General features: G+C 37.4%; 1 long non-coding RNA gene across 1 annotated transcript in view; it reads left to right on the forward strand.

Moving 5' to 3' along the window:
- Positions 1–24152, forward strand: part of LOC104972872 (uncharacterized) — a 47646-nt gene extending 23494 nt beyond the window's left edge. The window contains exon 3 of the long non-coding RNA XR_003035765.2: positions 24075–24152. This is a non-coding gene — a long non-coding RNA (uncharacterized lncRNA). The remainder of the gene's footprint in view (positions 1–24074) is intronic.
- The last annotated feature ends 228 nt before the right edge of the window (positions 24153–24380 follow it).

Genomic DNA, 24380 nt, shown 5'->3' on the forward strand with positions numbered 1-24380 from the left:
GCCTGAAGAATAATGGAATCTTCTATTTTTACGGGCGACCTGTGCACTGGTGCTGACTCTAACTGTGAATCCACTTTACTTTGCAGATCACTTGCTTAACACTAAAAGTGCCAGCCGCATGGCAGGCCATTACTCCAAATGTCATTCAAACCAATGCCATTTCCACACGCCCTTCCCATTCAAAGAGTGAATTGAAGAACATCTGTCAGTCCTCACGGCTCACCCTTGTAATTTTCCATGTGGAATCTCATGCAACTTTGTGAAGCATTTAGGTAGATAAGGGTGAAAGGAGTAAAGGGTTTGTTGAGAGTAGGAAATTTAAAGAGTGCTGAAATGGGGCAATATTATTACCTGCATGCTATGGATGACGCAATCTTATCATGCATGACACAGTTTTTCAAAAGAAGGATTCTGCTACCACTCAATCTTCAGTTTAGAGAGCTGAAGGATAGTTTCCTCAAAGGATAGTTTTCCTTTTGTGTATGTCATAAAATGATTCAATATATAAGAATGGAATCAGTTCACTGTTTTAATACTTTAATTATGAGTTATACACTCCCATGTTATTGTAGATTAATTGAGGAAATTGTATGGAACTGCAGATATGGAGTGCATAAGAACACAGATGGAATATAAACTCTCTTAGTCCCTGAAGTTTCTGCTGAATAGATGGGTAGAGGTGCAAGTGCTGTGGCATGGTTTTATTTGTTTAAAGTCTTGCTTCTATTAAACACTCTACTTCTATGTCTTCTTTCATTTGGATCCAAGAAAGTAAGTAATGTTTACATGTGTATATAAGATTGTAGAGACTCCTGACTTTGAGCTGTCCAAGTCTTTTGGGGCTCATTCCTAGATGCTCTCCACTATATTCTTTCTAGTTTTAAAATAATACCTGCTTGCATGCGTCAGTTGCTCAGTCGTGTCTCACTCTTTAGGACCCCACAGACCGTAGCATGCCAGGCTCCTTTGTTCATGTGATTTTTCAGGCAAGAATATGGAGTGGGTTTGCCATTTTTCTCCTTCAGGGGATCTCCTGACCCAGGGATCAAACCTGTGTCTCCATTGTCTCCTGCATTGCAGTGGATTCTTTACCTGCTGAGCCATCAAGGAAGCCTACATGTAATTATCTATTAATTTTATAAGATTGATTCATTCCATTTTTTTAATCAGCATAAAATTTTATATGTTGTATGCAACTGAAAGGAAAGATGGGTGGTTGCTTTATGTAACTTTAAATGGAATAGATATGGAATAAATCAGTAAGATTCAAAATAAATCAATTATTACTTCTTTTCTCTTTGTCTAAATAGGACACAAAGAAGTACCTCAGGTTTATTTTATCCAACGTTTATGTTGGTAACTTTGAAAAAGTTTTTCTGAGGCACATTTCATATGATCTAATTCTAATTCCACTCCCCTGTGCCCAGTTATAAAATAGGAGTTAAGGCATTTATTGACCAAGAAATATCTAGGGTCAGTTTTCCAGGACACTCTTTAGCCATAGCTAAGCACAGTAGGTTAAACAATGTCATCAAGACCAGAGAGTTCTCTTTCTCATCCCTTGGTTCTGCTTTCCACTGGGTTGATTGCATCTTCAGACTCCACTCTTGGGTCCCAATAGCTTCACGATTAAGAGTGTAGCAGTCCAACAGTTCATTGCAATGAGAGAGAGTTGTTTTCCAGGCAATTAAAGAATTGTTCCAGGATTATCCTTGAATGAACCACCAAGAAAGAGGTAGTCATCCTAAAATCCATTACTAGTACAGACATCTGGAACCAGTTTAAAGACCAAGTCTTGGACTTTATGCCTCCCCTAAAACAGCCCCATCCAAAACCAACTGAACTGAGGGTGGGGAAGAGGGATTCCCCAGGGAAAATTGTGCTGTTTTTATCAAATGAAAGAAAAAATGAGAAAATTCTGGTAAAAGCAGTAGATATACACTCCATAAGTATATAATATAGTTTCTTTAAGCAGAATATATATTGTGTGGTATTCTTATTCACTGCTGGATGTTACTGAATACTTAATTAAAAAATAGGAAATTTTAACACTTCTGTGAGTGAAAGGATTGCTTTATTCTTATGATGAATTCACTTAAAGGAGGAGATAAAGAGAATATTGATTTTTTTGATGGTTAATGCTTAGGCATTTATAACTGAACAAATGGAAATATGTTTTTTAGACTTTTTGTTTAAATTTACACAAGAGTCACAAAGACTGTATGGAGAATTCACTATCCACTTCACAAATCTTCCCCAAATGTTAGCTTACATACTTCTGGTATACTTGTCAAAACTTAGAAACTGACATGGTACATGGATATTAACTATAGATTGTATCAGATTTTTACCAGTTTTTCACTGTTTTTTTTTTTCTTTTAATTCCTCATTTTTAATACAGAATGCCCTGTGCATTGGGCTTCCCTGGTGACTCTGTGGTAAAGAATTTATCTCCCAATGCAGGAGACATGGGTTCAATCCTTGGCAGCCCACTCCAGTATTCACGCCTGGAAAAATCGCATAGACAGAGGAACCTGGTTGGCTGCAATACGTGGTGTTGCAAGAGTCAAACACAACTTAGTGACTGAACAACTACAACAACCCTGTGTATTCGGTCATTGTGTCTCTATAATTCTGTCCAATTTTTGATAGTCTCTCAGTTTTTCTCACCTTCCATGACCTTGACAGTTTTGAGGAGGACTGGGCAGTATTTTATAGCCATTTGGGTTTGTCTGATGTTTTTTCATGATCAGTTTGAGGTTATGTACCACTGGGAAGGATACCACAGAGGCAATGCTCCTTTTTCACTGTATCATATCAGAGAAACTAGTATCAGCATGATTTATTACTGGTGATTCTAACCATAGTTACTTGGTTACAGTGCTATCTGCCTGGATCATCCACTGTAAAATTATGATTTTTCCCTTTCCATAGTCTATTTGTTAGAGGCGAATCATTAAATCCAGTTCACGTTTAAGGGGAGAAGAATTAAACTCCATCTCTTCAGGGAGGAGTATCAGATAATTTGAAAATATATGTTAAAAGCACTATGTACGTGCTCAGTTGCTCAGTCGTGTCCAACTCTTTGTGATCCCACAGACTGTAAGCCTCTAGGCTTTTCTGTCCATGGATTTCCCAGACAAGAACACTGAAGTGGGTTGCCATTTCCTTCTCTAGGGGATCTTCCCAACCTAGGTATTGAACCTATGTTTCCTGCATTGCAGGCGAATTCTTTACTGCTGAGCCACTGGGGAAATGCCTAAAACCACCATAGTAACATGAATATTGATCTCTGGTTCCTCTCCCTTTTCTAAATCTGACTTGAACATCTGGAATTTCTCAGTTCATGTACTGCTGAAGCCTAGCTTGAAGGATTTTGAGCATAAGCTTGCTGGCATGTGAAATGAGTGCAATTGTACACTAATTTGAACATTCTTTGGCATTGTCTTTCTTTGAGATCGGAAATAAAACTGATCTTTTCCAGTCCTGTGGCCACTGATGAGTTTTCCAAATTTCCTGGCATAATGAGTGCAGCCCTTTAACAGCATTATGTTTTAAGATTTGAAATAGCTCAGCTGAAATTCTTCCACTAGCTTTGTTCATAGTAATGCTTCCTAAGGCCCACTTGACTTCACTCTCGAGGATGTCTGGCTCTAGGTGAGTAACCACACCATCGTGGTTATCTGGGTCATTGAGAGCTTTTTTTGTACAGTTCTTCTGTGTGTTCTTGGCACTTTTTCTTAATCTCTTCTGCTTCTGTTTTTTGTCCTTTATTGTGCCTATCTTTGTATGAAATGTTCCCTTAGTATCTCCAGTTTTCTTAAAGAGATTTCTGGTCTTTCCCTTTCGATTGTTTCCCTCTATTTCTTCACATTGGTCACTTAAGAAGCCTTTCTTATCTCTTCTTGCTGTTTTCTAAATCTCTGCATTCAGTTGGGTATATCTTTCCCTTTCTCCTTTGCCCTTAACTTCTCTTCTTTTCTCAGCTATTTGTAAGGCCTCCTCACACAATCACTTTGCCTTCTTGCATTTCTTTTTCTTGGAGATGGTTTTGGGTCATCACCTCCTGTACAATGTTATGAACCTCTGTCCATAGTTCTTCAGGCATTCTACCAGTTCTAGTCCCTTGAATCTATTCATCACCTCCACTGTAAAATCAAAAGGGATTTGATTTAGGTCATACCTGAATGGCCTAGTGGTTTTCCTTACTTTCTTCAATTTTAGTCTGAATTTTGCAATAAGGAGCTGATGATCTGAGCCACAGTCAGCTCCCAGTCTTGTTTTTGCTGACTGTATAGAGCTTTTTCATCTTTGACTGCAAAGAATATAATCAACCTGATTTTGGTACTGACCATCTTGTGGTGTCTGTGTGTACAATCATCTCTTGTGTTGTTGGAAGAGGGTGTTTGCTATGACCAGTAAATTCTCTTGGCAAAACTTTGTTAGCCTATGCCCTGCTTCATTTTGTTCTCCAAGGCCAAACATACCTGTTATTCCAGGTGTCTATTGACTTCTTGCTTTTGTATTCCAGCCCCCTATCATGAAAAGGACATCTATTTTTGGTGTTAATTCTAGAAGACCTGGTCGGTCTTCATAGAAGTGTTCAACTTCAGCTTCTTCAGCATTACTGGTCAGGGCATAGACTTGGATTACTGTGATGTTGAATGGTTGGCCTTGGCAATGAACTGAGATCATTCTGTCATTTTTGAGACTGCAGCCAAGTACTGCATTTTGAATTCTTTTGTTGACTATGAGGGATACTCCATTCCTTCTAAGGGATTCTTGTCCATAGTAGTAGATACGATGATCATCTGAATTAAATTCTCCCAATACAGTCCATGGAAGCAAAGTTATGACCAACCTAGATAGCATATTGAAAAGCAGAGACATTACTTTGCCAACAAAGGTCTGTGTAGTCAAGGCTATGGTTTTTCCAGTGGTCATGTATGGATGTGAGAGTTGGACTGTGAAGAAAGCTGAATGCTGAAGAATTGATGCTTTTGAACTGTAGTGTTGGAGAAGACTCTTGAGAGTCCCTTGGCCTGCAAGGAGGTCCAACCAGTCCATCCTAAAGGAGACCAGTCCTGGGTGTTCATTGGAAGGACTGATGCTAAAGCTGAAACTCCAATATTTTGGCCAACTCATGCTAAGAGTTGACTCATTGGAAAAGACCCTGATGCTGGGAGGGATTGAGGGCAGGAGGAGAAGGCGGTGACGAAGGATGAGATGGCTGGATGGCATCACCGACTCGATGGACGTGAGTCTCAGTGAACTCTGGGAGTTGGTGATGGACAGGGAGGCCTGGCGTGCTGCGATTCATGGGGTCACAAAGAGTCGGACACGACTGAGCAACTGAACTGAACTGAATACAGTCCATTTTAATTCACTGATTCCTAAAATATCGATGTTTACTCGTGCCATTTCCTGTTTCACCACATCCAGTTGAACTTATTTCGTGGACCTAACATTCCATGTTCCTGTGTGTTATTGTTCTTTAGGGCATTGGACTTTACTTTCACCACCAGATACATCCACAATCAGGCATTGTTTCTGCTTGGGCTCAGCCTCTTTGTTCTTTCTGTAGTTATTTCTCTGCTCTACCCCAGTAGACTATTGGGCACCTAATGACCTGGGGGGATTCATCTTTTAGTTTTCTACCTTTTTGCCTTTTCATACTGTTCATGGAGTTCTCAAGGCAAGAATACTGCAGTGATTTGCCATTCCCTTCTCCAGTGGACCACATTTTGTCAGGTACTAACTAGCAGGGATATGGCCTTCAGGCACTCAGTGTAGCTGGACAACATGCCTGGTGCCCTGACTGTCCCAGTGCTAGTCCTTGTTGAGTGTTTAAACCTTCACTGGCCATCGGGTGTTGGTCAATATGTGGCCAGAGGTTGAGACAAAGGCCCTGCTGGAGTGACTGGGAAGGGAGTTGGGTAAGGTTGGAGCTGATGTTGGATGATGCCCAAAGATCAAATTGCCAATATATGGTGATCATACAAAAAGCAAGGGAAGCAGGGCATTCCAAAAAAAAAAAAAATCTACTTCTTCAATGACCATACTAAAGCCTTTGACTGTGTGCATCACAACAAACTGTGGAAAGTTCTTAAAGAGATGGGAACACCAGACCACCTGACCTGCCTCCTAAGAAACCTGAATGCAGGGCAAGAAGCAACAGTTAGAACTGGACATGGAACAATGAAAGTAAAACAAAAGTCACTGAGTCATGTCTGACTCTTTGCAACCCCATGGACTATGTAGTCCATGGAATTCTCCAGGCCACAGTACTGGAGTGGGTAGCCTTTCCCTTCTCTAAGGATCTTCCCAACCCAGCAATGAACCCAGATCTCCCTCATTGCAGGTGAATTCTTTACCAGCTGAGCCACAAGGAAAGCCCTAGATTACTGGAGTGGGTAGCCTATCCCTTCTCCAGCGGATCTTCTTAAGCCAGGAATTGAACTGGGGTCTCTTGCATTGCAGGCAGATTCTTTACCAACTGAGCTATCAGGGAAGCATGGAACAATGGACTGGTTCAAAATTGGGAAAGGAGTATGTCCAGGCTGTATATTTTCACTTTGGTTATTTAACATCTGTGCAGAGCACATCATGTGAAATGCCAGACTGGATGAAGTACAAGCTGCAATCAAAATTTCTGGGAGAAATATCAACAACCTCCCATATGCAGATGACACCACCCTTATGGCAGAAAGTGAAGAGGCTTTACCAATAGCTCTCCTCCACACCTGCATTGCCCCTAAGGAACAGATTGGTCTTAGTCCTTATGAGATGCTATATGGGAGACCTTTTGTTTATGTCAATGACCTCTTCCTAGATCCAGAGGTTCAGACCCTCCAGTCATACCATGGCCATTGGGCAATTCCAACAGGATATACGCTTGTGGGATATGAACCAGGACCCAAAAGATTCTAAAGAGTCATCACTATATGTTCCAGGGACTCAAGTCCTAATTAAAGTCTGGAAAGACGGGTCCCCAAAAGCTCAACTCCAGCCCACATGGAAGGGCCCCTACACTGTAATACTTTCTACCCCCACAGCAGTCAAGGTACCAGGACATGACTCCTGGATTCACTACTCATGAGTCAAGCCGTGGAAGAAAACAGAAGAGGACACTCAATACACCTGTGAGCCCCTGGGAAATCTCAGATACCTATTCAGGACTACCAATGAGTGTCATTCTAATGAACACCCTCAAAATCTGGTTTCTGGGGATAAGATTTCTCAGGATAACTCTAAAGAGCTAACACAGCTTGACAGAGACTGTACTCCAAAACAGGAGATAGATCTTCTGATCCCTGAACAAGGAGGACTTGAGCCATCCTGGCCATGTGAATGCTATTATTCCATGTACTGTCAATTGTCTAACCTGTTTTGTCTCTGCCCAGGTCAACCAGCTACAACATGCAGTGCCAGTTCAACAAAGATATAAAACTACAGCTGATGACAGAAAATATCACACACCCTTGGACACCGCTATAAGGACTCTGAGGATTGAGACTAGCAAGAGGGGGAGGCCCAATACCCCTCGCCATCCCAGTTCAGCAGGAAGTAGCCAGAAAGACCTCGACGCTCCTATTCCTAAAGAATTGGGCCTCCCATCTCTTGAGGGGGGAATGTTAGGTAATTAGAATAGGGAAAAGGAGTCCAAAGTGGCGGTGGCTAAAAGACAAGCAAGGTCAAAGGAAGGTCCAAGGACCAGAGTGAAGACTTCAGGCAGAACAAACAGCACTCCTGGCTAAGCCCAATTTGCATAGGGCAGGCCCAGGTGGAGGAAAAACATATAAAAGGAGGAGTCAAAGCGCTTTCTCATGGACTCTCTCTCTCCCGCGTGCGTGCGCTCTCTTTTTCTCTCCCTCTCCCTCCCTCCCTCCCTCTCTCCCCCATGCGCTCCTCCACTCTCTTCTCTTCGAGTCTTGGATTCTCCTGCTATCTTCTAAATAAAATGGAGCTGTAACACAGTTTATCTAAGACCCGAGAGCTGTGACACGCCAAGGGCTTTAGTGTCCATTGCTCCAAATCTTTGTTGTGATGAGACAAAGAACCGAGGAACATACACTTTCGTGGCAGGAAGTAAATCCATAGACTACTGCTTGACTCAGCAATAAAATCAAAACAAAGTAAAACAAATGATATGTCTTCTTGATGATGAAAAGCTGGCACCACAGAATTAACCAAAAGTGAGTTACAGCTGAATACCAACGGCTGAAGGAGAGGACACACGTTTGGAGGTGATGGATGATAAAAGAGCCCTAAATTCTAATTTCTAAATGGTTGGAATATGATGGGAAATTTCTAAAACTGAAAGATTAAGAAACAGCACAATCATTTAAAGACTAATAATGTAAGTAAATAAGGAATAACTACAAGAATTGTAAATGATTGTCAGTGGAAATTGATTGAGGAGGGAACCATAATTTTTCTTTGTATGGACTGCTCTTTCCTTTTTAGCACTCAAAATAGCTTAAAAATAAATAAAATTTAAATGTAAACAAGCTTAACAACAACAACAAAAAAGAGCCTCTTGATGAAGGTGAAAGAGGAGAGTGAAAAAACTGATTTAAACTCAGCATCATTCAAAAACTAAGATCATGGCATCTGATCCTAGCACTTCATTGCACATAGATGGGGGAAATGTGGAAACACTGTCAGATTTCATCTGCCAGACTGATGATGAAGCTGAAGCTCCAATACTTTGGCTACCTGATGAGAAGAGATGACTCGTTGGAAAAGACCCTGATGCTGGGAAAAACTAAGGGCAAGAGGTAAAGAGAGTGACAGAGGATAAGATGGTTGGATGGAATCGCCAACTCAATGGACATGAGTTTGAGCAAACTTAATGAGATAGTGATGGACAGAGAAGCCTGGCGTGCTACAGTCCATGGTTGCAAAGAGTCGGACACAAGTTAGTGAGTGAACAACAACAACAGCATGAATATTTGGGGAAGATACCTAGAGGCCCTACAACTATCCCGTTCCTCTTTAATGTTTTGCCCATTAAAATTTTTTTAGCATTCATTAGTGGATATTGAGGAGAAGGAAATGGCACCCCACTCCAGTACTCCTGCCTGGAAAATCCTATGGACAGAGGAGCCTGGTGGGCTGCAGTCCATGGGGTCGCTGAGGGTCGGACACGACTGAGCGACTTCACTTTGACTTTTCACTTTCATGCATTGGAGAAGGAAATGGCAACCCACTCCAGTGTTCTTGCCTAGAGAATCCCAGGGACCGGGGAGCCTGGTGGGCTGCCGTCTATGGGGTCGCACAGAGTCAGACACGACTGAAGTGACTTAGCAGCAGCAGCAGCAGCAGTGGCTATTGGCTGGAACAATTATTAATGTGATGTCATAATGGTGATTTTATATTTTCCTTTTCCTTCAAATTATTTTCAACTCTTCATTAAGTAGGTTCTACTCCTTTCTTTTTCTCTCTCATTCTTTCTTTTTTATTCCTTCCCTTCTTTCCTCCTGCCTGTCTTTCTTCCTTTCTCTCTCTCTCTTTTCCTCCCCGCCTCTATTCCTTCCTTCCTTTTAACATGTTTATATGATAATGAAAAGTACTTGATAAATAAATAGATTTGGAGAAATTGCGTTACTTGATTTAAAGACTTACTGTGTGTTCTCAGTCATTCAATCTCATCTGACTCTTTGCAACCCCATGGACTGTAACCCTCCAGGCTCCTCTGTCCATGGGGTTATCCTGGCAAGAATACTAGAGTGACTTGTCATTTCCCCTCCAGGGGATCTTCCTGACCCAGGGATTGAATCCATATCTCCTGCCCCTCTAGCGTTGGCAGATAGATTCTTTACCACTGAGTCACCTGAGAAGCCCCAATACTTACTATGTACAACTACCATTATCAAGGAATTGTGACATTGGTATAGAGAGACGTGGATGAAAGAAACAGAAAGAAAAAGTGAAACTTGGCCTAAACCTCTAACCTTATACAAAAAAATTCACTCAGAAAGGGATCATAGATCTAAATGTAAAACATAAAACTGTAAAACTTTTATAAGAAAATAGAATATCTATGTGGCCTGTGGTAGATGAAGGAGTCTTAAATGTGACACTAAAAATGTGGTTCATAAAAGAAAGAGAAAAGATAAATTAGGATTTATCAAAATTAAAAAAATCTTTCTCTTTGTAAAAGACAATTTAAGAAAATGAAGACAGGCTACAGACTAAGTAAAAATATTTGTAAATTACATATCCAATAAATAAAATGTATTTTGAATGTATGAAGAACTCTCAAGATTCTACAGTCATAAAACAATACATTTAAAAATAGGTCAGAGGATTTGAATAAACACATGAAAAGGAGATACAATGATGGCAAAAAAAAAAAAAAAAAGGGCCCATGAAGATACATTCACTTCATTCCTTTACTGAAATGCAAATTAAAGTCCTGGTAAGATACCATTGTGCTTCCCAGGCGGCGCTAGTGGGAAAGAACCCGGTTGCCAATGCAGGTAGACATAAGAGACACAGGTTCAATTCCTGGGTCAGGAAAATCTCCTGCAAAGGAAATGGCAACCCACTCCAGTATTCTTGCCTGGAGAATCCCATGGACAGAGAAGCTGGCAGGCTGCAGTCCACAGGGTCGCACAGAGTCTGACATGACTGAAGCGACTTAGTACACACCCTTGCATACAAAATACCACTACACATCTGTTATCATGGCCAAGGGAAAAAAATATTGGCAATCATGAAAAGTGAAGATCATAACATTTGCTGGTGGCAAAATGGTATAGTCTCTCTGAAAGCATTTTGGAAGTTTCCTATAAGAGTTAAACATGTGCTTATCATTTGACCCAGCTATCCTGCTCCTGGGTTTTTAACCTAGAGAATTGAAAACCAATGTTTACACAAATATCTGCATAAATATATTTGTGACAGCTCTATTCATATTTGCCAGAACCAAACCAAAACAAACATAAATGGGAAGAACTCAAACGTCCTTCGGTGGGTGAATGGATAAACAGAATGTTCTCATCTATTCAATGGGATATTACTCAGCAACAAAAAAGACAAACTGCTGATATATCCAACAACTTGGGTGAATTTCAGAGGTATTAGGCTGAGTTCTTATTAGGCTGTTTGTTTCAATTTGTATGACATTTTCAAAAAGAAAACAAAAAACCCCTATAGTTTTTGAGAACAGATCAGTGGTTACCAGATGTAAGGTTACAGGAGGAAGTAACTACATGAGGATTGCAAAAGTGAGTTCTGTATAGTGAAGAAACTGTTCTGTATCTTGACTGTGGTGGTGGTTACACAAATCCAATATATATTAGAATTTATTGAGCTGTATTTTGAAAGAAAAAAGTCAATCAGTTCAGTACAGTTGCTCAGTCATGTCTGACTCTTTGCAATCCCATGGACTGCAGCATACTAGGCTTCTCTGTCCATCACCAATTCCCAGAACTTGCTCAAACTCATGTTCATCGAGTCAGTGATGCCATCCAACTATCTCATCCTCTGTCGTCCCCTTCTCCTCCTGACTTCAATCTTTCCCAGCATCAGGGTCTTTTCAAATGAGTCAGTTTTTCGCATCAGGTGGCCAAAGTATTGGAGCCTCAGCTTCAGCATCAGTCCTTCAAATGAATATTCTGGACTGATTTCCTTTAGGATGGACTGGTTGGATCTCCTTGCTGTTCAAGGGACTCTTAAGAGTCTTCTCCAACACCACAGTTCAAGAGTATCAATTCTTTGGTGCTCAGCTTTCTTTATAGTCCAACTCTCAAATCCATGCATGACTACTAGAAAAGCCATAGTTTTGACTAGATGGATCTTTCTCAGTAAAGCAATGTCTCTGCATTTTAATATGCTGTCTAGGTTTGTCATAGCTTCTCTTCCAAGGAATAAGCGTCTTTTAATTTCATGACTGCAGTAACCATCCACAGTGATTTTGGAGCCCACGAAAATAAAGTCTGTCACTGTTTCCATTGTTTCCCCATCTATTTGCCATGAAGTGATGGGACCGGATGCCATGATTTTAGTTTTAAGAATGTTGAGTTTTAAGCCAGCTTTTTCACTCTCCTCTTTCACTTTCATCAAGAGTCTCTTTAGTTCCACTTTGCTTTCTGCCATAAGGGTGGTATCATCTGCATGATGGTATCATCTGAGGTTATTGATATTTTTCCCAGAAATCTTGATTCCAACTTGTGTTTCATCAAGACTAGTATTTTGCATGATGTACTCCTCATGACAGTGAAAGCGAAAGCCGCTTAGTCGTGACTGACTCTTTACAACCATGGACTATAGAGCCCATGGAATTCTCTAAGCCAGAGAATTCTGGAGTGGATAGCCTTTCCCTTCCCCAGGGATCTTCCCAACCCAAGGATTGAACCCAGGTCTCCCACATTGCAGGCAGATCCTTTACCAGCTGAGCCACAAGGGAAGCCCAATAATACTGGAGTGCATAGCCTATCCCTTCTCCAGCTGATCTTCCTGGCCCAAGAGTCAACCCAGGGTCTCCTGCATTGCAGGCAGATTCTTCCCAATTGATCTATGAGCATAGAAGTTAAATAAGCGGGGTGACAATATACAGCCTTGACATATTCCTTTCCCAATTTGGAACCAGTCCATTGTTCCATGTTCAGGTCTAACTGTTGCTTCTTGACTTGCATACAGATTTCTCAGGAGGCAGGTAAGGTGGTCTGGTATCCCCATTTCTTTAAGAATTTTCCACAGTTTGTTGTGATCCACACAGTCAAAGGCTTCAGCATAGTCAGTGAAACAGAAGTAGATGTTTTTCTGGATGATCCAACGGATGTTGGCAATTTGATCTGTGTACTTTGAGACTGAACTGTACTGCAAAAGAAAAAAGTCAATATCATTATATGGAAATTTTAAATATAAAAACTGAAAAGTAAAATTAATACAGATGCAAACTAATTATTTTATTCTTTGTTAAACCCAGTACTGTGGTAATGTTTTTATTTTTGCTCAGGTTATTTCAGCTTTGGCTACTGGGAGGTCTTCCAGAGATCCATGTAAACATGATTTTTATTGAGACTGTTTCATGAAGATTTTATCAGTGAAATTCTAGTATTAACTAAAATGTTGAAAAGACAATTGATTATATAATTGTTCATTGGAAATGACTAAATTCTTCTGATTATTCAGTTCTGTTACAGATAGCATCTGGTTGGTTCAGATTAGTTACTAATAGATTACTTCCTGTGATAGACATTTTTGCCAATTTGTGAGTTCTTGCTTTGTAGCAATTAATTCATATTTTTCATTTTAAGATGACATATATTGATTTGTACAATTTCCTACTTTACCTTGTAGGACTGTCTTACAACTGATTTTCCCCAAGTTATTGCACTGAGTAGGTGGATACTTATTTGGGATCCAAAGAAATAGTTACTGGCAATTACATAACATTATTTGATCAATTTATAAAAAGCAGGAAAATGACTATGAACTTTCTACCAGGAATTGATATTAATATTTCTTAAAACATAATTAAAGACTGCATGATTCATCTGGTTAGCATGAATTTTGGTAAATAAATCATTTCCTTTACTTGGTAAATGAAATACTAAATGATGTATGTACTAAACAATTATGCTGCAAAGTACTAATTATAAGTAAAATAATATGACAGAAAATTATTTGATGTATTTTAAAAGAGATAATAAGGACTTCTATGTACTTTTGGGACGGACAATGGTGGTGGTTCAGTCACTAAGTCGTGTCCAACTCTTGTAACCCCATGGACTATAGCCTGCCAGACTCCTATGTCTGTGGGATTCTCCAGGCAAGAATACTGGAGTGGGCTGCCATTTCCTTCTCCAGGGGATCTTCCCGACCCAGGGATTGAACCCAGGTCTCCTGCTTTGCAGGCAGATTCTTTACTAACTGAGCTACTTGGGACAATATCATCTTGAAAATAGTGTAAACAATTCTAGGTATAATAATCAAAATGCATTTCAGAATTCCAAATACCTTTCTACCACTGTTTTTGAGAAACATAACTTAATGTTTATAACTTGTTTAATAGCTATCACTTTTTATAATAAGTCAAGAAGAAAAACATTAATGGATATGTTTGAGGGAAAGTGTGTGTGTGTGTATGTATATGTGTGTGAGAACTATACTGACTACTTTTATGTTGACTTGTGTGGCCTACATGCTGTATATCTTTTGGATGTTTGGAAGGATTGTTATATGTGGGAGAACATGATATGATTGGTTATAGGCTATGAACAAAATAAATAGTTTAATTGACACTGATAATAATGATTGACCCTGAGGTAAGCAAAAAATTAAAGGGACAGAGGCTCCATTTTCTATATGCTTGTGTGTTTTAATATCTTGATGCTCTGATTATCCATTAGAAATAGTAGCAATAGCTGTTCAAATCAAAATAATATCAGCATTACCTGAGTCTACCTGTACTCATCAAAGATGTGGGCCTATAATTTTCTTTTCCTGTGGTATCTTTGTCTGGTTTTGATATCAGGGTAATGGTGGTCTTGTAAGGTGAATTTGATAGTGTTTTGTCCTCTTCAGTTTTTTAAAATAGTTTGAGATGGATAGTTATGAGTTCTCTTATGTATGTTCACAAATATGTAACACAGTTCAGTCCTGGACTTTTGTTTGCTGGAATTTTTAAAAAATTACAAATTCAATTTCATTATTATTGATTGCTGCTGCTGCTAAGTCGCTTCAGTCGTGTCCGACTCTGTGCGACCCCATAGACGGAAGCCCACCAGGCTCCCCTGTCCCTGGGATTCTCCAGGCAAGAACACTGGAGTGGGTTGCCATTTCCTTCTCCAATGCGTGAAAGTGAAAAGTGAAAGGGAAGTCGTTCAGTCGTGTCCGACTCTTAGCGACCCCATGGACTGCAGCCTACCAGGATCCTCTGTCCATGGGATTTTCCAGGCAGGAGTACTGGAGTGGGGTGCCATTATTGATTAGCTTGTTCATATTGTCTGTTTCTTCTTGATTCAGCCTCGGCAGTTTGTAAATTTCTAGAAATTTGTACATTTCTTCTAGGTTGTCCAATTTGCTGGCCTGTAACTGTTTATAATATTCTCTTATACTTTTTTGTATTTCTGTGGTATCAGTTGTTATTTCTCCTCTTTCATTTCTAATTTGTTTATTTGGGTCCTCTCTTCCTTCTTCTTGGTGAGCCAGCTAAATGTTATCGATTTTGTTTATCTTTCAAAAACCAACGCTTGGTTTCATTGATCTTTTCTATTGTTTGTTGATCTTTGTTTTACTTATTTCCTCTCTGGTCTTTGTTATTTGCGTCTTTCTGCTGACCTTGTGATTTTTGTTCTTCTTTTGCTAATTTCTTTCTGTGGTAGGTTAGGTTGTTTATTTGAGATTTTTCTTGTTTCTTGAAGAAGATCTGTATGATAAACTTCCCTCTGAGGACTGCTTTTGCTGCCTCCCGTGGACTTTGGAGTGTTGTGTTTCCATTTTCACTTGTTTCAAGGTATTTCTAACTTTCCCTATGGTTTCTTCACTGACCCAGTGATTTTTCAGTCGTATGTTGTTTAGTCTTCACGTGTTTGTTTATTTTCCCACTTGTTCTTCCTGTAATGGATTTCTAGTTTTATACTATTGTGGTTACAAAAAATGCTTGATATAATTTCTATCCTTTAAAATTGGTTGGAATTCATTTTGTGGCCTTGAATGTGATCTGTCTTAGAAAATGTTCTATGTGCCCTTGAAAACTGTGTGTTTTGCTGTTTTTGTTTGGAATACTCTACATCTGTAAGTCCAGTTGGTCTGTTGTGTCATTTAAGACTAATGTTTTCTTATTGGTTTCTGTCTGAGTGATCTGTCCACTGTTGTAAGTGGGGTTTAAACTCTCCTACTGTTACTGTATTATTGTCACTTTCTCCTTTTATATCTGTTAGTATTTGCTTTGTATATTGAAGTGTTCTGCTTTTGGGTGCCTCTGTGTTTATGAGTGTGATATCCTCTTTTGTATTGATCCCTTTATCACATAATCCCCTTCTTTGTCTTTTCTTATAGTTTTTGCTTCAAAGTCTGTTTCATCTGATATTAGTATCACTTCCCTGACTTTCTAGTCATTTCTGATAATTCGAATGTTAGCTATTTCATAACATGACTGAAACAAATTAACACACACATGTCCTTGCTGCCATCTTATTACTTGGTTTCCATTTATTTTACAGTTCTTATCTGTTCTTGTTTTTTGTCTTCTCTTGTGGTTTGCTGGTTTTCTGTAATAGTATCTGTGTTTCTTTCTTTTTTTTGTGTGTGTATCTATTGTAGGTTTTTGATTTGTGGTTGCCATGGATATCCTGTGTGTTGACCTTTAACTATATCTACCTGTTTTAAACTGGTAGTCATTTAAGTCTCAACATATTCTAAAAGATCTAAACTTTTTACTCCCATCACTCACATTTTTGTTTTTCATATTTTATAGCTTCATGTTTACCCCTAAACTATTTAATACGTCTATAGTTGGTTTTTCAATTTTTTGTCTTTTAATGTTCATACTAGCTTATTTAAGTGGTTGATTGTCAGTCCTTCTTATATATATTTTCCTTTCCTAGTGGGGTTTTTCTTTTCCTGTAGATTCTACTTTTCCACTTAGAGAAGACCCTTTTACATTTCTTTTATGGCAGGTTTAGGGTTGATGAACTCTTTCATCAGTACAGAGTATATCCTTTTGTATGTTCACAAATATGTAACACAGTTCAGTCCTGGACTTTCGTTTGCTGGAATTTTTAAAAACTTAAAATCCTTTTAAAAATAGTTATATATGTAGAATATCCATGTAAATCCATCATAGACTAATAAATATTTGCTCCTAATATAAAGATAGAAATTTTCCTCTATTTTTATTTTCCAATAATTGTTGTTATTGTTCGCCCAGTCATGTCCAGCTCTTTGTGACTCCATGGACTGCAGCCTGCCAGGCCTTCCTGTCCCTCACCATCTCCCAGAGTCTGCCCATGTGTATGTCCATTGCATCAGTGATGCCATCCAGTCGTCTCATCCTCTGGCACCGTCTTCTCATTCTGCTCTCAGTCTTTTCCAGCATTAGAGACTTTTCCAATGAGTTGGCATTGAAGTATTGGAGTTTCAGACTCAGTATCAGTCCTTCTAATGAGTATTCAGGGTTGAATTTAAGATTTTCTTTAAGATTTCCTTTAAGATTGACTGGTTTAATCCCCTCTCCAATAATTAACAGCTAGAAAATAAATATAATTTTAATAAGGAAAGATTCATCAGAGCAGCAAATATATAAAATATTTTGCGATACAATTGAATTTTAATATGGGGAAAAACTAAATGTAAACTATACAATCTTAGGAGATTTAAATGAAAATTTGAATAGTTGGCTATATAGAGTATAATCCTGGAAAGGGCTATTTTATATTATCAAAAATATCAGTTTTAATGAATGCATAGAAAACGTTACAATTTAAATACATCAAAATTTGATTTGAACATGGTAGTGTTACTCTTCATAAAGTATAAACTTGAAATTTTTTTAGGAAAAAAGTATGAAATTAAGACATAAGAAAAAAGTAACTGTCTGCATTAGACATTAGAAAATGTAATTTAGTATCAGTGCATAAAGATATATACATTTAATATCAATGTAATTTAGTATCATTGCATAAGCTGTTAGTGGCTCTGTCCTGTCTGACTCTTTTCAACCCCATGGACTATATATAACCTGTCAGGCTTCTCTGTCCATGGACTTCTCCAGGCAAGCATGCTGGAGTGGTTTGCCATTTCCTCCTCCAGGGGATCTTCCCAACCCAGGGTTTGAACTCAAGTCTCTTACATCTCCTGCGTTGTCAGGCGGGTTCTTTACCGCTAGTGGCACCTGGTGAAACCCATCAATACATAAAACACTGTATAATTTGTTCAACATTTTGAACATTGAATAATGTAAGTTAAAGTTTTGAAATATCAAGAATTATATATCAACTCATATGACAGAATATACTTTCTAAGTAAAACAGAATTAAAACAGTATTATTACAACTTTAAAGAAAAAGCTATCTGCATGGAAGTTATGATGAAATCCAATAAGAAGGTGAACAGTTCTATTGCTTTTGATTGCTACAGTGTACCAGACGCTAGAAAGCCACAATTATATTAAATTTTCATATGGTTATTATCATTCCCCAACTGCATTATTATATACCTGAAAAAGATAAGTAGTAATAAAAGTCAACAAATCCTATATTTCAGTGTTTATAAGACAACAAGGCAAATTTAGCATGCATATCCAGCATGTTTATATTTGAAATAATTCTATTTTAGGGTGTACAGTAGTATTTATCTATTAAAAAGCACATTTGTTTTAAAATTCTCTTTATGTCCATAAAGACAGAAATTAATCAAACAACTAGCTAAGGATATCACAGGAACTCTATGGCCACTGTGGCAATCATATATTTATTTAGGTTCTCTTCCTCGATGGCTCAGCAGTAAAGAGTCCTCCTGTGATGCAGAAGACACAGAAGACACGGGTTCGATCCCTGTGTGGGGAGGATCCCCTGGAGGAGGGCATGGCAACCCACTCCAGTATTCTTGCCTGAAGAATCCCGTGGACAGAAAAGCCTGCTGGGTTGCAGCCCACAGGGTCGCAAAGAGTGGGACATGACTGAGCGCAAAGCACATTCAGGCATTAATTCTAGGAAAATAAATTAAACATCCAAATATGATACTTGTCAAGTCCCTTGGGAAAAGTTATGTTTTTAATATTAATAGTTTTTCAGGATGTTTGTATCATCAGTATCTTTGGATGATCTTCATTTTAGACTTTTGGATTCTGTAATTACGTAAGAGAAAACAGTCTATTATGGGGCAGAATTGGAAAAGTTATTTTCAAACGTTGACATTTTCTTTTGGACTTAACAGTAGATAGAGTTTATATTATTGTTATTAAAAGCATTTCAAAAGTCATAAGAAAAAGCATTTTCCAAGCATTTACACAGAAAATAGAAAAGGAAGTACTTCCCTTGTTATGGATTTGTCAATATTTTCCAGTCGTTCATTTTTTTCTTTCGTATTTGGAAGCTATGTTTTAGATGCACACCAATTTGGAATATTGTATCTTGGTGAATTAAACATACTATCAATATATGTAGTTTCTCTTTAGCTCTAATTATTTTCCCTAAAATTTATGTTATGATAAAATTAAATGGTTGTATTGGTTTCTGTGGTTACTATGGTTATGTTTTGGTGTAAAATATTTCCCCTATCCTTTTATCTTCTGTCTTTCAGTACTGTGGTTACTAGTGTTTATTATAGATAGCATATAGTTGGATTTTGCGGGTATGCAGTGTAGCTCTTAAAATGAGAGTTCAAAATGCTTTAACTGCAAACATTCTTCCTCTCATTACATGGTATTATTGCCCAGAATTTTTCACTATTTTTAAAAACTTTTTAACCTCCTAAACTAGACAGTTATATTATTTACTCTACCCATATTATTTTAGATTTATCCATATGCTTATCATTTTTTCTAGGTTGATTTTCTCTCATCCTAAAGTCCATCTTTATTATTTCCTTTAGTGAAGGTCTTATTCTAGCAAAGTGTCTCAATTTTTATTTGCTTAAAAGTATTCTTTTTCACTTATTATTGAAAGATAATTTCTCAGGATATATAGATCTATTCTACTTTATATTATTATTTAAATATAATATTCCAATGATTTGTGGTTTTCATTGTTACTATTAGATTTTAATTTGTCTTCAAAATTATGAGTGCATATTTGGATGGCTTTTAAAATACTATATTTTTCTTTAGCATTATACATTTAATTGAGGTGAGTCTAGGTTTTAACTTATTTTGAGACAATGATAATCTCAGTGGAGAAGGGACACATTATTGGGGACAAGAACTCACTGAGTTTCAAATGTGTGGGAACTATTTTACTTCTTAAGCTGGGTGATGAGTTTTATGTATCATATTTGGAGATATTAAATACACATGAAAATTTAAATTTAAGAGTGTCTCATTCTCTAACCAGTCATGCTATAAAACTAGGTACATTATTATTTGTAACAATATTATACACTTATATTTTAACATAATATTCATTAATTTTATCATGCCCCATTTCCTCAACTGGAGTGTGAGCTGGTTTATTCTACATTGCCTTGTTCATTTTTTAGACTCTTGGGCATGGAGTTCTTCAATGAATAAGCTTCAGTCGATTTACTCATTAGAAAATGATATGAAATAATGTTAAGAATACAGTTTTCTCAGCTAAATCTCTACAGTATTTAATCTAGTTTCACATTCTGAAAATTTTGAGTTGTTAATTAATTATGCTTAGCCTTTTCATTTTGCATATTACTCGCTTGTTTCTTGCCTAGATTCTGACTTAATATACCTTTTCATATAAGCAGCTCCCATCTTCAGAATGAATATGTCCTGCATACAACCACATAAGACAAGTAAATAACATACTGTGGGGGCTAAGTACAATATCAGGTTAGTCTATTTCCTTCAAAGAGCCCTGGATCCAAGAGCCCTGCAGTTTTATAATTTGTTGAGGTATAAGACAGTTCTTAGCTGAGCTGACTCTTTAAAAAAGAAAGGAAAAAGAAGCTTTACTAAAACAAGTGCGCACTTAACCCCCACCACAGCTTCATTTGCAGTGGTATTTAAACTACAATGGCATTTAGTGCAAATTTTCTATTTTCTCTTGTAAACGTTTGGAAAATGCTTTCCATTGTAACTTTTAAAATACTTTTAATAACAATAATATAAATTTTATCTACTATTAAGTCCAAAAGAAAATGGCAATGTTTATAAATAATTTTAATTTTTCCTTCTTGACAGTTATTGTCCTTCATGTATCTTGAGTTTATGACTTTCTGGAAAATCTTCTATTACCATTCCACCATTCTGCATATACTCTTTCTCTAGTCTTCCTCTCTTCCTAGAATTTTCTGATGAGTTTTGAACCTTTCTTTTCCTCCATGTCTCACAACCTCTCTCTCAACTAAATTTTCTCCATGTTGTATTTTCTTTTTTAATTTCTTCAGATCTATCTTCTTCAACTTCTCAACTTCACATGTGGTAAGAGAACCTAAAGTTCTAATCCTGAGGTAATGTAGTAATGGATTGGATTGGCCAAAGTGTTCTGTAACATCTTACAGAAAACCCAAACAAACGTTTTGGTCAACCTAATGTCTGCCTATCGGCTGAGGAGTCCCTTTCTGAGCTGTTTTCTGCCAAAGCATGAGGTTTTAAATGTGTTTGTTTAAATATTATATTCCCATTCTGAATGTTAGTTTTTTCCGTTTTATGGTTTTACTGAAAATAAAGCTTATGTTCCCAATAAGCTTCATATAAACAAGAGAAGATTCATTATTCAAACCACACATAATTTAACTAACAACAATATACAGACTGGCCAAAGGTGATGTTTCATCTGTGTTCTTTAAAAAAAACAAAAAATTCCCTGGTATGGCCATCTTCAGGCAGGATTTTAAATTTGGGAGAAAAATAAAGGAAGGTATTTGGATTCTAACCTTTGCTACAGTCTGGCCGTGGGAACATTCCAAATATATTTTGGGGTCCTTTAAAATCATTTCACCAGGACTGAAATGCTTTCACTAAAGATGGACTTTGCATAAGAGTTTATTATTCAATCTAGGAGGTGATTTAGTTATTCTTCTAATATTAGTAATTTTTTGTAAACTGGGAGTAAGTGATGGAATTTGGGCAATAGGGTATATATATCTAAAGTTGACTGCTATCATTATTGCAAAGTTGCCAGTCTGTTCATTAGAGATTAGGGGAATATTCAGGAAATAAGATTATTGATTCTTCTAAGTACAGGGAGGATTTATAATAACAATGCGTTCTAATTCTTTATCTTCGTCTGTAACATATTGCTAATATTTCTATTTGAAGTGATAAACAGGGCAGTCTTCTTGCTTTTATAAAGGCTCACTCTTTTCAAGGTTGTGCCAATTGTGCTAGTCAAAATGACAAATGCCACGTATTACTTTTCCTTTAACTCTCCCCCCATAAGCAATTCTGAGAAGAGACAAAATTCTTCTGTGTCTCTCAGACTTTGCACGAGGTCCTCACTGTGGGAAATGTTCCTCTTTTCGTCACCATTCCTCAGCCTTACTCCTATAGCACCCCCAGGTTTTTACTCTATCTTTGTAACTTGTGATTATCCTGCGGGATATAGTCTGTATATATTCAGTCTGAGATAGACAGATATTCTCTGAATTCTCTTAACACTGTATGCAGGGTACTGTATTATAATTATCTATTTATTTGAATGATTCTTTACTACTCTCTGATTATTAGATTAGGAGCTCATTGAAAGCAGAGATTTTCATCATCTCAGTTTTTCCAGTGCCCAGCATACTACAAATAAAGTAAACGAAGAAAAAAATACGATCTGGTTTAATTACTAGGTTTTAAATAAAGGGTTTATTATATTATAAAAATGATGTTTGAATACAGCTGCTATAGAGTTTCTACTATTCTCCTAAGAAGGACAGCATTTCATGACAGCTATGTTTAGCTAAGCAAAATCATTAGTCAATCTGAGTGTGAACACAGGAACAATTTTGTTAATTTCCTTTCTCAGTTTACCTTCAGTCGTTTGTGTTATCCTTCAGTCACTAAGTTGTGTCCGACTGCGATCCCATGGACTGCAGCATATCAGGCACCCCTGTCCTTCACTATCTCCCAGAGTTTGCTCAGATCTTCAGTTACTGAAGATTGCACAAAATTTACTTGCTGACTTATATCAAAACCTTTTCATGGTAACAATGGTGGAATTATAAATACTTTATTCTCACTATGTATAAAATTTGGGGACTGAAGACTGATTCAGATTGAAGAATGCAGAAGTTTACTTTTGTTCTGACTCCCCTCTCAGTTATGAAAATCTTATCCTACTACTTTTTGGTCCAGAAAAACTGATATAAAAAACAAAAACTCAAGCCTTGGTTAACGAATTTATGGACATATTTGTATAATTTACATAAGTATATGTTTATTATCTGTCTTACAGAAATTCAGTTATGTCCTAACTGGAAATTTATGGAGGATAATTCTCATAAATTCAGTTTACACATTGCCTGGTCCAGCACCATGACAGATGTGTAATGCATGTTTTTTTATAATGATGTAAAAATGTTCAGTTGCAAAGGTGGGCTGTGGTCACATAATCTTCCTGTTCCCTGCTCAATGAATAATTCAAGTAGTAGCCTTCACATTCCCCATAAGATTGAGAAGATACACCTATTCCCAAGTCTTGTTTTCTATTATTGAGATGTAAGGAGCTACTGCAAATGCAGAGTCTCTGGGGCCTTGTTACAGGGGCCAGCTTCAAGTTTCTATTGTGAACTCAAAAGGATATGTCAGGAGAAACTTTAGAATAGAATCCCTAGCGAAAGAGCAGGCATACTTTCAGGGGCAGTGTCTGTATTACATGGAGAGTGTGTATGTATTTGGCAAAATAGTGTATGAATTGAGGGGTGTTCCTTCACTTGCTTTGTGTTTTATGAACATAGCCAGATATTGAAATCTCTCTAAGGATGTTATTTGAAAATACACAATCTTACATGGGGAAATATGGATACCATATTTTGAAATTATGTATCTTATATATGGTTATAATATGGTGCTACACCTTAATTAGATAGCTATAATTGACATATATGAGAATTTTAAATAGTTGTATGGTTATGTGAGGGGACAAAATAAAAAAATAAAATGTAAACCTAAATGCAAACCTATATGTGATGTGGCTATCTGAGTGATTTTGTAACAATTATCCACTGGACAACAGCAAATGAGGCCATTCATTAGGTTTTTGGAACCTGGGGAGAAGCTGTATGTAATGAAAAATGTTCTGCCTTGAATCAAAAATTTATATCTGTACATTATTGGAGCCTTCAAATTTCACTCCAAATATAACAATTATAACAAAATAAATTTTCTGTGTTTATAAAAGATATTAAATATTTCATGAGGGAAAATAGTGCTAAACTTTAGTAACAGATTTCCCATAATCAAGAAAAACAACTTACTGTGTTTTTTTTTTCCCCTGACCAAGGTTCTGATTTACTGAACCAACCACTTTCTACACTGCTAAGTTTCCTTTCGCAAGCATTGCCTGGAAAGAAAGTCCTAGGTGAGTAGTCTCAAAAATATTGCTTCATTTACAATTTTAAATGATATTTTCATAAGAAGTCTGTTGACAAAGACAGCCAAAACAGGAAAACAATAGAAAACTTTATGATGTATAAAATGAATTCTTCAGAAGAATTTGGTTTCAAAATGCCAAGGGTTATAAGTCAAATGTATGCAGCACATATTACTATTTATTACCTTGCATTGGCTGAAATTCATCTCTTCTGAC

Source organism: Bos taurus, chromosome 7 (genome assembly GCF_002263795.3).
Source record: "Bos taurus isolate L1 Dominette 01449 registration number 42190680 breed Hereford chromosome 7, ARS-UCD2.0, whole genome shotgun sequence".
Taxonomy (NCBI): Eukaryota; Metazoa; Chordata; class Mammalia; order Artiodactyla; family Bovidae; genus Bos; species Bos taurus.